This window comes from Phascolarctos cinereus, unplaced genomic scaffold (genome assembly GCF_003287225.1).
Source record: "Phascolarctos cinereus isolate Bilbo 61053 unplaced genomic scaffold, phaCin_HiC Scaffold_3;HRSCAF=262, whole genome shotgun sequence".
NCBI classification, from domain to species: Eukaryota; Metazoa; Chordata; class Mammalia; order Diprotodontia; family Phascolarctidae; genus Phascolarctos; species Phascolarctos cinereus.
The window spans coordinates 143,649,037-143,661,847 of NW_027555736.1; the positions used below are offsets into that span (position 1 = coordinate 143,649,037).

A 12,811-nucleotide genomic window follows, 5' to 3' on the forward strand; every position below is an offset into this window, starting at 1 on the left:
ATCACATGATGATAGATGGACAGCCCATTTTCTCCACTGATACTTGTATAATGTTAAAGAGAGCAAAAACAAAGCTCTGCATGCACTGAGTGGACCTTCCTGCTGAAGATTTGTTGAACAGCAGACAAGAGTCCCATGTGATAAAAGTCCCATGGGTCATCTGCTAATTGCCCTACTTGAAGGAGTACTTATATAAATAAGTCAAAGGATGGTTAAATTGCATTTAGAGCAGGTTTTCTTAACCTGGGTTCCTTGAACTCATTTTTTGTTTCATTTTTAATATTTTGATAACTCCTTTTCAATGTAATCCTTTGTGTTTTTTAATTCATTAAAAAAATTATTCTAAGAAGGGACCTAAAGGCCTTAGCAGACTGCCAAAGAGCTCCATGGAAAAAATAAGGCTAGAAATTCTTGATAAAGAGGGACTAAGGCCACAGTCAGCATTTAAGAAAGAATTCTAAACACATTTTCTTCTCATCTCTAATACGTTTGAAAGAAGGCTGAAGGATGTTTTTATACTTAGATGGTATAAGTACTAGAAGAAATAAAGGGAAGGACATGTAAACATTTCTTGGACAACCTAATTCATATTGTTGTGCTTATCACATACACTCTGCAAATGATAAAACAGTAGCATAATTTGGTAGGGAATGATATAATTTCAATAATTACTCAATTTACAGCACAACTCACAGTAGATGGGAAACCCCAGAGTGGTACAGTAGGAATAATGCTTGACAATGCAGTGAGATGACTACCAGGATTTAAGCCCCACCCACTTCTGTCAATTACTTTGTGACCTTAGGCTCAGTTTACTTATGCAAAAAAAAGAAGGTAACAGACTAGATCAGAGGTTCCCAAACTTATTTTCAAACTTATTTTTCAAAAAAAATTAATCATGGGGCAGCTAGGTGACGCAATGGTAGAGCACCAGCCCTGAAGTCAGGAGTACCTGAGTTCAAATCCGGCCTCAGACCAAACACTTGACACTTACTAGCTGTGTGACCCTGGGCATGTCACTTAACCCCAATTGCCTTTAAAAGAAAAAAAAACTAAAAAAAATTAATCAGTGCTCCCTTGGAAATTTACTTTCTTTAACCCTTTAACTTTTTTTTTTGAAATTGCATCATTGAAAAAAACACAAAATATTTGTTTTTTAAAATGATATACCTTAAATTTAATAATTTATTATAAATTTGTGGGGTTCTTTCCTGCACTGAAATTTAACCACATAGTATAATATTGTAAACAAGTCATTATACGTACATATTCCTACTGATACAATCTGGACTTGCCAACAATACTCTACATGCCAGACGGCCAACACTTGCTTTATTAAGACCTGTCATCAAACTTGACCACTGATTGGTTATAACTTGCATTTTTTATGTTTATTTGGAAAATAATGTAATCACTACAAACAACTGTTACACAACAGATTAAACATGTATGAACAGTTTTTCAAAATTCTCTTCTTTCCTTATGCTTCCACTGCCCCCTTGTTTTTATTCAATGTGCTTCCAACTGCACCCAAGGCCACTACTGTCCCGCCACTACTGTCTCCCTAGATAGTTCCAGTGCCCCTAGGAGGAAGTATCTCCCACTTTGGGAACTTCTGGAATAGATGATCTCTAAGTTCCTGTCAAGTTCTATTCTATGCTTCTATGTTTAATGGCGTCTACTCAACCTTTTATTTAAATAAAGGTTATTTAACCTTAAGATTATTTAAGTTTATTCTACTCTCAGGCTAAGTTTTAGAGAATAGAAGTCAGGTATGGAATCAACTAGGATTCCTGTAAAAATATAACATTCAAGTTTTTAATTGTGTTTTTCCTGATCTCATCACCTTTTTTCCTCCCCACTGGTTTATCTCATTATTTATGAGATCACTGTTTTTCTTCAAGAGAGAGCTCAGTAGTGGTTTAAAAAAAAAGATGCGAGTCCTTCATAATCTGGCGCCAGGATACTTTTTTATTCTCATTACAACTTACTTCCCCTTTCCATACTATAGTCTAACCTCACACAAAAGAATCCAGCTCCTTTTTCCATGTATTTGCACTGACTGTTCCCCAGACCTGGAATGCACTCCTACAGTTGCCTCTTGGCAGCTCCAATCACATTATTTGGCATATTATTTTCTTTAGAATCTAGCTGAAGTACCTCATTCTATATAAAGTGTTTTCTGTTCAAACCAGCTGCATTCATCCCCCTCACAATCACCATGTACTGATTCTACACTTATGTGTATATCTATTGCTATGGACACATTGTTTCCCCCAACAGAATGTAAGCTCTTTTTTTTTCACTATTGTCTTTGCAGGCTCAACTCCAAGTAGAATAGTACCAAGTTCATATCAGATCCTAAAAAAATGCTTAACTGAGAGATTCATTAATTGATTTCCCTGATTTCCCAGAAATCACTGGAAAATAGTGAACATATACTTTATAACTAGTAATGCAATAAAAATAGTTATTGGGTCAGGGATCATAAACGAAAGACACGCACCCAAATACAGACTTAACAAGGAAATCATAAACAATGAGGAGGTCAAAGAAAAAATCATAGAAACAATTAATAATTATTAGAAAATATAATAAAAATATGAAAGGAAATTACACTAATGAAACAACATACCAAAATCTGTAGGATGTAGCTAAAGCAGCCTTCAAGGAAAAATCATATCCCTATAAACATACATTAACAAAATAGAAAAAGAGAGGATTAATAAACTGAATGTGCATTTTTAAAAATTAGAAAGCCAACAAATAAGTTAAGTCTAAAATAAGCATAAAAAAGAGATATTAAAATTTAGAGTAAGAGATTTTGGGGAAAAAAAACTACAGAAATGATAAATAAAACCAAAAGCTGGTTCTTCAAAAAGACTAATAAAATTGTTAAACCTTTAGTAAGTGATAAAAATCAATAAAATAATGAGCAAGGTGAAATCAAAACAAAACCAGAAGAAATAAAAACAATCTGAACATATTATGCACAGCTATAAACTATCAAAACCGAGAACACAAAAGAAATACAAGAATACTTAAAAAATATAAATACCCAAACTATCAGAACACCAAATGAATATCTTAAATAACTCAATCTCAGAAAAGGAAACAGATTTAGCTGAAAAGGAAATATCAAAGGAAAAAATTGCTGGTCCTTACAGATTTTGACAATTCTATCAAACTTTTAAAGACCATCTGGTATCCTTACTTCACAAATCATTCTTTTTTTTGGGGGGGGTGTAAAAGCAATTGGGGTTAAGTGACTTTCCAGAGTCATACAGCTAGTGAGTGTTATGTGTCTGATGCCATATTTGAACTTAGGGCCCTCTTCACTCCAGGGCCAGTGCCACCTAGCTGTTGCTACACAAATCATTCTTCAAAACTGAAAAAGTACTCTAAAAGAAACCTTTTATCAGACAAATACTGTCCAAATTTCTAAGACAGGGAAAGGTAAGAGACAGAATGAAAAGTATAGGTCAATATCATCAAGGAAGTTTAAATTTCAAAATTTTAAAATAAAATCCTATCAAACAGGTCATAGTGATTTATCTAAGAAATCATCTACTATGACCAAAGCTGATTTATAATAGGGATGCAAAGATGGTTAAACATTAGTAAAACAGTCAACATAATCATATTAAAATCCAAAACCACATGATTATCTCAAAAGATATAGGGGAAAAGCTTTTGACAAAGTACAGCATGTATTCATACTAAAAATGTTATAAAGTATAAATGGGGCTTCTTTTAAATATCAGAAGAGCCTCTACCTAAAGCAAAAGTAAAAATATGCAATGGGCATACAGCAGAACCTTTTTCCAATAAATAAATATGGAACTGAAGCAAAAGTGCCCACTCTCCCTACTATTATTCAATAAAGTTCTATAAATGCCAACAACAGCTGTAAAACAAGAGAAAGATATTAAGGGCAAAAAGATAGGAAAAGAGGATATAAAACTATCGCATTTGCTGATGACATGACTATTTACTTAGAAAATCCTAGGCAATCAGCAGATACCAATTTGAGACAATTAACAGTTTCAGACAAGTTGCACGCTGTATACCATCAAAAATCAATAGCATTTCTGCATGTTAATAACAAAACTCAAGAAGGAAAAATAGAAAGGGAAATCTTATTACAAAAAACTACAAAATGAATAAAACATCTGGGGTCTAACCTACCAAATCACACAAAAGACTTGTATAGATTCAATCACAAAGTATTCCCTAAAGAAAAAGAAAAAGAAAACTGACTTAAATAGCTACTCCTGGGTAGGACATGCCAATACAATAAAAATGGCAATACAACTAAAGTTAATTTACACCTTTAATGGTATACTAATCAAATTACCAAGAGAATACTTTATAGAATGTGGCAATACAATAACAAAATTCATTTGGAAAAACAAATGATCTCGAATACCCAGAGAAATGATGAAAAGTAGGAATAAAGGGGAAATAGCACTTCCAGACTTCAACCAACATTATAAAACTGCAGGCATCCAAATCATCTAGTATTTGACTAAAAAACAGAGAGATCAATGGAACAAATTGGGCAAGGGAGGATCAAAAACAATGGAACTCAATAACACATTGTTTCATAAAGTAGAAAACATAAATTACCTAGGGGGAAAAAACTCCTTATTTGACAAAAACTGCTGAGAAAACTGGAAAACAGTCTGGCAGAAATTAGGATCAGACTAGTAGCTTATACCACATTCCACAACATATTCTAAAAGAATATCTAACTTAATATTAAAGTTCATACTATAAAAAAATTAGAAGAGAAGCATATGCCACTCACAGCTATTGGTAGGAGGTGCACTCTTAACAAAACAAGAAACACAGGCAACTATAAAAGATAAAATATATAACTTGGATGACATAAAACTGAAAAGTTTCTGCAGACAAAATTAATGCAGCCAGGATAAAAAAGGAAGTGGTCAAATGCGGGGAAAAATCTTTGTATTAAATTTCTCTTTTAAGGGTTTGGTAGTCAAGCTATTTAAACAAGTACTAAAGATATATAGGATTAATTGTCATTTCCCAATATATAAGTGGTCAAAGGACATGAACTAAGTGTTCTAAAAGAATTCCAATATATTCACAACCACATGAAAATACTCCAACTCACTAATAATAACAGAAATTCAAATCAATACAACTCAGGTTTCCCCTCACACTAGGCAAATTGGCAAAGAAGACAAAAAATGACAATAGTCAATGTTGAAAGGGTGTGGAAAGATAATACATTGCAGGTGGGGTTGTGAAATGATACAACCATTTTGGAAGCAATTTGGAATTATGCAAACAAAGGGACTAAGATGTACATTCCCTTTCAACCAGAGAGTCCACTACTGGACTTACAGCACAAGAAAGCCACTGAAAAGAAGAAAGTTCCTATTTAAATAAAAATATTTATAATAATACTGAATTGGAAATAAATTGGAAACTCCCTTCAATTGGTGAATGGCTAAATAAACTGTGGTACATGAAAGCAACAGACTATTACTATGCTGTAAATGTTGTAAGTGATGAATATATGGAAAGACCCATATGAACTGATGCAGAGTAAAGTAAGCAAAGAGAAAAAAAATATAGATACACAAAAACTACAATATAAATGGAAAGAACAACCACACATTAAAAAAATCAAAAGTGAATGTAACAAAATTATAAATATCAAGCATAATTCAAATGAAAAGATATGAAAAGACATTCCTAACCAACCCCATATTGAGGTGCGAGGTCTACAGGTGACATACATTGCACATGTTTTCATACTTTTTCCAATGTATTGATTAGTTTTGCTGATCTTTCCCCCAAGACATTTGGGGGTTTTTTCATTTTGTTTTGTTTTTTAAAAATGCTATTTATTATATGGGTTAGTTCTCTGGGAGGAGACGGAAAAGGATGTGAGGATAACTATCATGATCATTAATACTTCTCAAAGGAAGCTGGAGAATCAGTGCTAGTGAGATCAGAGTCAGATGGAATGTCAAGGGTCAAATGGAAGGCTCCATTTTTCTCAGAAAGCTGGAGATCAGGAATCAGACTACATAGCAGGAGATGGAAGCTTAACTAGCTCAGGAGAAAATGTAAGTCACACTTCCCAGTCCTCAAGGCATTTTCTCTTCTTTCCCAAGGAACTCAGTGGTTCATACTTCTCCACCTGAACCATTCCCTTCTCACCTCCAGAAAGATGATCTCAACTTCCTTTAGGAGAAACAGCAGGTAGTTGCTGTGAGAAGTCTCAGCTGGTACCAGAGCTAGGTCCTAGAAATTGCTTGGATCTTATCTTTAATGTCCAGTACAATGTTAAGTACTTGAGCAAGTGACTATTTCACTGTTTGTCAATCAACATTATCTAACACAGTACTCTGCACATAGTAAGTAAGCTTTGTTGTTGTTTGGTCATTCAGTCACAGGATGCCAGGTCCTTCTACCCTGCACTACTCTCAAAGACTGTCCAAGTTCATGTTCATTGTTTCTATGACATTATCTATCCATCTCATCCTCTGCCATCTCCTTTTCCTCCAGGCTTCAATCTTTTCCAACAGCAGAGTCTTTCCCAATGAGTCACATCTTCTTATTATGTGGACAAAGTCTTTTTTTTTAAATAATATTTCCCCCCAGTTACATGTAAAGACAATTTTTAGCATTTTTTAAAATTTTAAGTTCCCAAATTTTCCTTCTCCCTCTCTCAACCCCCCCTCCCTGAGATGGTAAGCAATTTGATATAGGTTATGCATGTTTAATCATATTACCACAATAGTAATGTTGTGAAAAAAGGCACAGACCCAAAGAGAACAACAACAACAAAAAAAAAAAACATGAAAAAAATACATAAAGTGAAAAACAGTATGCTTTCCTCTGCTTCCTATCAATTCTTTCTCTGGAGGTGGATAGTACTTTTCATCATGAGTCCTTTGGAGTTCTTCCGGATTCTCATGTTGCTGAGAGCAACTAAGTCATTTACAGCTGATCATTGTACACTACTGCTGTTACTATTTACAATGTTCTCTTCGTCCTGCTCAATTCACTTTGCATCAGTTTGTATAAGTCTTTCCAGGTTTTTCTGAAAGGTTACTGCTCTTCATTTCTTACAGCACATTAATATTCCATTACAATCATAGACTACAACTTGTTCAGCCATTCACCAATTGATGGGCATCCCTTCGATTTCCAATTATTTGTGTGGCCAAAGTCTTTAAGTTTTAACTTTTGTATTTGACCTTCCAGTGAATAGCCTGAATTAATTTCTTTAAGTATTAACTGATTTGATCTCCTTGCTATCCAAGAGAATCTCAAAAGTGTTCTCTAGCACTATAATTCAAAAGCATCAATTCTGCAGCACTCAGCTTTCCTTATATATAATCCAACCTCAAAAGCCATAGAAAAACCATAACTTTGACTATAGAGACCTTTGTTAGCAAGATAATGTCTCTGCTTTTTAATATGCTGTTCTAATTTTCCATAGCTCTCCTTCCAAAGAGCAAGTATCTTTTAACTCCATGGCTGCAGTCATTGTCTGCAGTGATCTTTGAGCCCAAAAAATGTAAAATATGACACTGCTTCCATTTCTTCTCCCTATTATTTGCCAGGAAGTGATGGGACCAATTGCCAAGATCTTAGGGTTTTGGGGGGTTTTTTTAACATTAAGCTTCCAGCCAGCTTTTACACTCTCCTCTTTCACCCTCATCAAGAGGCTTCTTAATTCCTCTTCACTTTCTGCCATCACAGTGATATAACCTGCATATCTAAGATCGCTGATATTTCTCCTGGCATTTCACATGATGTATTCTGCATATAAGTGAAATAAAGAAGGTGACAATCTAGTGCCTTGTCCTACTCCTTTTCCAATCTTAAACAAATCAAGTGTTCCACATTCGGTTCTAACTGTTACTTCTTGGCCTTCATACAGGTTCCTCAGTAGACAAGTAAAATGATCTGATACTCCCATCTCTTTGAGGACTTGTCACATTTTGCTGTGATCCACATGAAGGGCTTTAATGTAGCCAATGAGGCAGAAACAGATGTTTTTCTAGGACTCCCATGCTTTCCCCAGAATCCAGCAGATGTTGGCAATCTGGTCTCTAGTTCCTCTTCACTTTCTGAAAACCACCCTGCTCTTCTTGGTTCACTCATTGCTGAAGCCTCCTTTGCAGAATTTTAAGCATAAATGCGTGTGTGGGAAGGTGTGTGAGATGTGTGCAACTGTTTAGTAATCTGAACATTCACTGGCATTGCCTTTCTTTAGGTTTGGGATATAAACTATCTTTTCCAATCCAGTGGCCACTGTGGAGTTTTCCAAATTTGCTGGCATTCTAAAAGCAGCACTTCAACAGCATCACCTTTCTGGATTTCAAGTTGCTCGGCTGGAATTCTAGCACCTCCACTAGTCTCATTGTTAGTAGTGCTGACTAAGGCTCATTTGATTTCATTCCCCAGGATGTCTGACTCTGGATCAGTAACCACACCATTGGGATTACAGGATTATCAGTGATGTCAAGATCTTTCTTGTATAGTTCTATCATATATTCTTGCCACCTTTTCTTACTCTCTTCTGCTTCTGTTAAGTCCCTACCATTTTTGTCTTTATCATGCCTATTTTTGCATGAAACATTCTTTTGATATCTCCAATCTTCTTAAAAAGATCTCATCTTCCAGTTCTATTTTTTTCTTCTATTTCTTTGCACTGCTCATTTAAGAAAACCTCAGGTTTTCTGTGTTCAGGTGGGAATAACTTTCCCTTTCTCATTTACTTTTTCTCTTTCCTTCTTTCCTCAGCTATTTGTAAAACCTTATCAGACAGCCATTTTGCTTTCTTGTTCTTTTTCTTTGAAATATTTTTTGTTGCTGCCTCCTATACAGTATTTTGAACCTCTGTCCACAGTTTCTCAGGCACTCTGTCTACCACATCTACTCATCACCTCCACTTCATAAGGGATGCTATTTAAGTCATACCTATATGGTCTGATGGTTTTCCCTACTTTCTTCAATTTAATTCTGAATTTTGCATTAAGAAGCTCATGATCTGAGCCACAGTCCACTCTAGGTCTTGTTTTAACTGACTGTATAGAGCTTCTCTACCTTTCGCTACAAAGCATATAATCAATCAGATTTCCATACTGAATATCTGGTGATACAGTAGGTACATGCATAATTACCTAGTGAAGTAAATGTGAGTGACCATGGACATATCACTTAATCTTTTTCATCCATTTCTTTAACAGTAAATTGTTTTCAGACTGGATCTGCATTTTAATTTATGAAGGGAATGCCAAAGAAAGAAACTTCCTTTACTAATTCACATCAGCCTCTGCTCTGCAGATTACAGTTAGTAGGGAGTCACCTGGGGTGCTGAGAGCTGAAGAACACACTCTGCTCTGCCAGAATAATACAGCGAGTATGTGCCAGAGGCAGGACATGAACTGAGGTCTTTCCAGCCCAAGGCTAGCTCTCTTATTTACTATACCATCCTACTTCTCTGTACAATAAAGAGCTATTGCTGTGTAGAGAAAGCACTTTGAAAATGCTAAAATGTCAGGAAAATGTGGGTTCATTTTCAAAGGTCACATAGCAAGTCAGGACTAAACTTCCAATAAAAAGCTCTTTGGCCATGTGGGACATAGTATTGCTTCCCAATAATTGTCTACACTGTGTTGACCTATCTATTCTCCGTCTAATGATTAATTTAAAAGGCAGCTGACTGATTAGAGATAATATACCAAAAGAATTTTATAACCTCCCATTGAAAACTGCTGGGAATAAAAGAGTACAAGTGATCATTTCTCAAAATTAAGAAAAAAAATTTTGATTTATTCACTCAATCCTTAATGATATTAATAAGTCAGTTAAATAAACCACAAGGTTGAGAAATCTAGTGGACAAAACTATTAATCTGTTGATCTTTGAGACATTTACAGGTTTCAAGCATGATGAACAGATACATGAAATAATACATATTTACTAAGTGCTTACTAAATGCCAGATGCTGGTAATACAAAGACAAAAACTGACTAATTACTGGACTCAAGGAGTTCACAATTTATTGTGGTAGAGAGGTGGCACAGTGCATAGAGTGCTGGGCTTGGAGTCAGGAAGATTCATTTTCCTGAGTTCAAATCTGGCCTCAGATACTTACTGGTTTTGCGACCCTAGGCAAGGCATTTAATCCCCTGCTTCAGTTTCCTCATTTGTAAAATGAGCTAGAAAAGAAAATGGCAAACCACTTCAGCATCTCTGCCGAGAAAACCCCAAATGGGGTCACAAAGAGTCAGTCACATATGAACAATAACAAAATATCAATATTAATTAATTTATTTATTTGGTGAGGCAATGGGGTTAAGTGACTTGCCCAGGGTCACACAACTAGCGTCAAAGTGTGTCTGAGGCTAGATTTGAACTCAGGTCCTCCTAACTCCAGGGCCAGCGCTCTATCTACTTGTTAATTTATTTACTAATGGCCTGCTATGTACCAGACGGCAGATAAATGCTTGCAGAGGATAGAATGCTGGCCCTGAAGTCAGGAAGACTCATTTTCCTGAGTTAAAATCCAGCCTCAGACACTTACTAGTTGTGGGACACCGGGCAAGTCACTTAACCCATTTGCCTCAGTTTCCTCATTCATAAAATGAGCTGGAGAAGAAAATGACAAACTACTCCAGTATCTTTGCCAAGAAAACCCCAAATGGGGTCACAAAGAGTCAGTCACATTTGAACAACAAGTGTAACAGCTGCTATGCTTAGTGCCAGGGATACAAAAAGAGGCAAAAAAGAGGCAGTCCCTGCCTGGGACTTCAAGACTCATGATGGAAAATGCTATCCACATCCAAAAAAAGAACTATGGCGTATTAATGCAGATAAAAGCATACTATTTGAGCGCGCTCTCTCTCTCTTTTTTGTTTTGTTTTGACTCTTCTTTCTTGTGGTTCCTCCCACTGGTCCTAATTCTTCTTTACCACATAACCACTGTGAAAATGTTTAATGTAAATGTATGTGTAGAGCCTACATCAGATTGCATGCTATCTTGGGGAGGGGGAAAGGGGAGTAAAGAAAATTTAGAATTGAAAATCTTATGGAAGTGAATGTTGAAAACTAAAAATAAATTAATTTTAAAAAATAAAATGCAGGAACTGAACGGTGCTGCTTATGAGCACAGGAGGCGGAAAGGGCAGGATAGGAGGGGTGGGGTAAGGCAGAACGGCATGCTGGCAGAGCACGAGCCACCCAACACTCAGCTGTGCCACCACCAGTCTCCAGGAACTAGTGGCCTTCGTGTGTCAGTAGCCAGCCTACATCCCCTTATCCCAGCCCTTTTGTCTGCTACAACCGCTGCTAACAGTCCCACAACCTGCCTGAGGGTTACAGGCTGGACAGCCAGCTGGCCTCTCTAAACCACACCAACCAGCTAGCTGGGGCAATGGAGGATGTGAAGTTGGAGTTTCCCATCCTACCACAGTCCAAAAAACACCCTGAGAATTGGATCTATCCCATGAGGCAAGATATGCAAGAAATCTTACATGGACTGTTTTTGGGCCCATATTCTTCAGCTATGAAAAGCAAGCTACCTATACTACAGAAATATGGAATAATCCACATCATACGAATAAGATAAAACATTTAAAGCAAACTTTATTAAACCAAACTTTCAACAATTATTTAGGTATCTGGTACTGGATATCACAAATAATCCAGTTGAAAATATAATACATTTTTCCCCAGTGACTAAAGAATTTATTGATAGAAGTTTACAAAAAGGAGGAAAAGTTCTTGTTTACGGAAATGCAAAGATTTCCTGAAGTAGTGCCTTACTTATTGCATATGTTACAGCAATACAGGGAGGCATTTACATATGTCCAAGAAAGAAGGGTCTGTATTAATCCTAACGTTGGATTTGTCCATCAGCTTCAGGAATATGAAGCCATCTATCTAGCAAAATTAAAAATACAGATGATGTCACCACTGCAACTGGAAAGATCATTATCTGTTCAGTCTGGTACTACAGGCAGCTGGAAATGTACACATGAAGAAGGGGAAATCAAAAATATGCAAGCTGCTGCTGCACAGAATGGATGATGGTGCCTCAGACTATATTATAGAATGTTTGGCTTCCTGTAAAACGAGAAAAACACAAGTAGCTTCTTTTCAATTACATGTTGCTTCCAAATATCTTTCTCTGCAACCTGCTAAGCAACGTTTTAAGAAAATGATGGACTTCTTGAATAGATGGCAATGATTGTTTTCTTTTTTCACACTTTACAGTTTTATTATAAAACAGGATTTTTAGACTTGCAAAACAAAAAGTACATTAAAGAAAGGAAAAAAAAAAGACAGTCCCTGCCCTCAAGCAGCTAACAACATAACGTGGGAGATAACATTCAACAAATATACGCAACAAAGCAAGCTATACACAGGAAAAATAGGAAATAATTAACAGAGGGAAGGCACTAGAATTAAGAGGGGTTGGGGAAAGCTTCTAGTAAAAAAAAATGGGATTTTAGTTGGGACTTGAAGCTAGGGAGGTCAGTAGGTAGAGCAGAGAAGGAAGAGTGTATGCATGAAAGGCAGATGGAGAAAATGCTAGAAGCCTAGAGATGGAGTGTCTTGTTTGAGGAAAAGCCAGAAGGCTAAAGTCACTGGATGGAAGAGTACATATCAGAGGAATAAAAAAGTAAGAGAGGTCTAGGTTATGAAGGGTTTTGAATACCAACAGAGCATTTTGTATATGATCCTGAAGGAGATAGGAAGCCACTGGAGTTTCAGGGGAGTGATATAGCTGGACTTACACTTTAGAAGAACT

The 12,811-nt window shown here is 36.2% G+C and overlaps 1 protein-coding gene and 1 pseudogene across 3 annotated transcripts in view; one reads left to right on the forward strand and one right to left on the reverse strand.

The window, feature by feature from the left end:
- CSNK1G1 (casein kinase 1 gamma 1) overlaps positions 1-12,811 on the reverse strand; it is a 255,113-nt gene that overhangs the window by 163,949 nt on the left and 78,353 nt on the right. The window lies entirely within an intron of this gene.
- On the forward strand, positions 11,432-12,087 carry LOC110206458 (serine/threonine/tyrosine-interacting protein pseudogene; annotated as a pseudogene).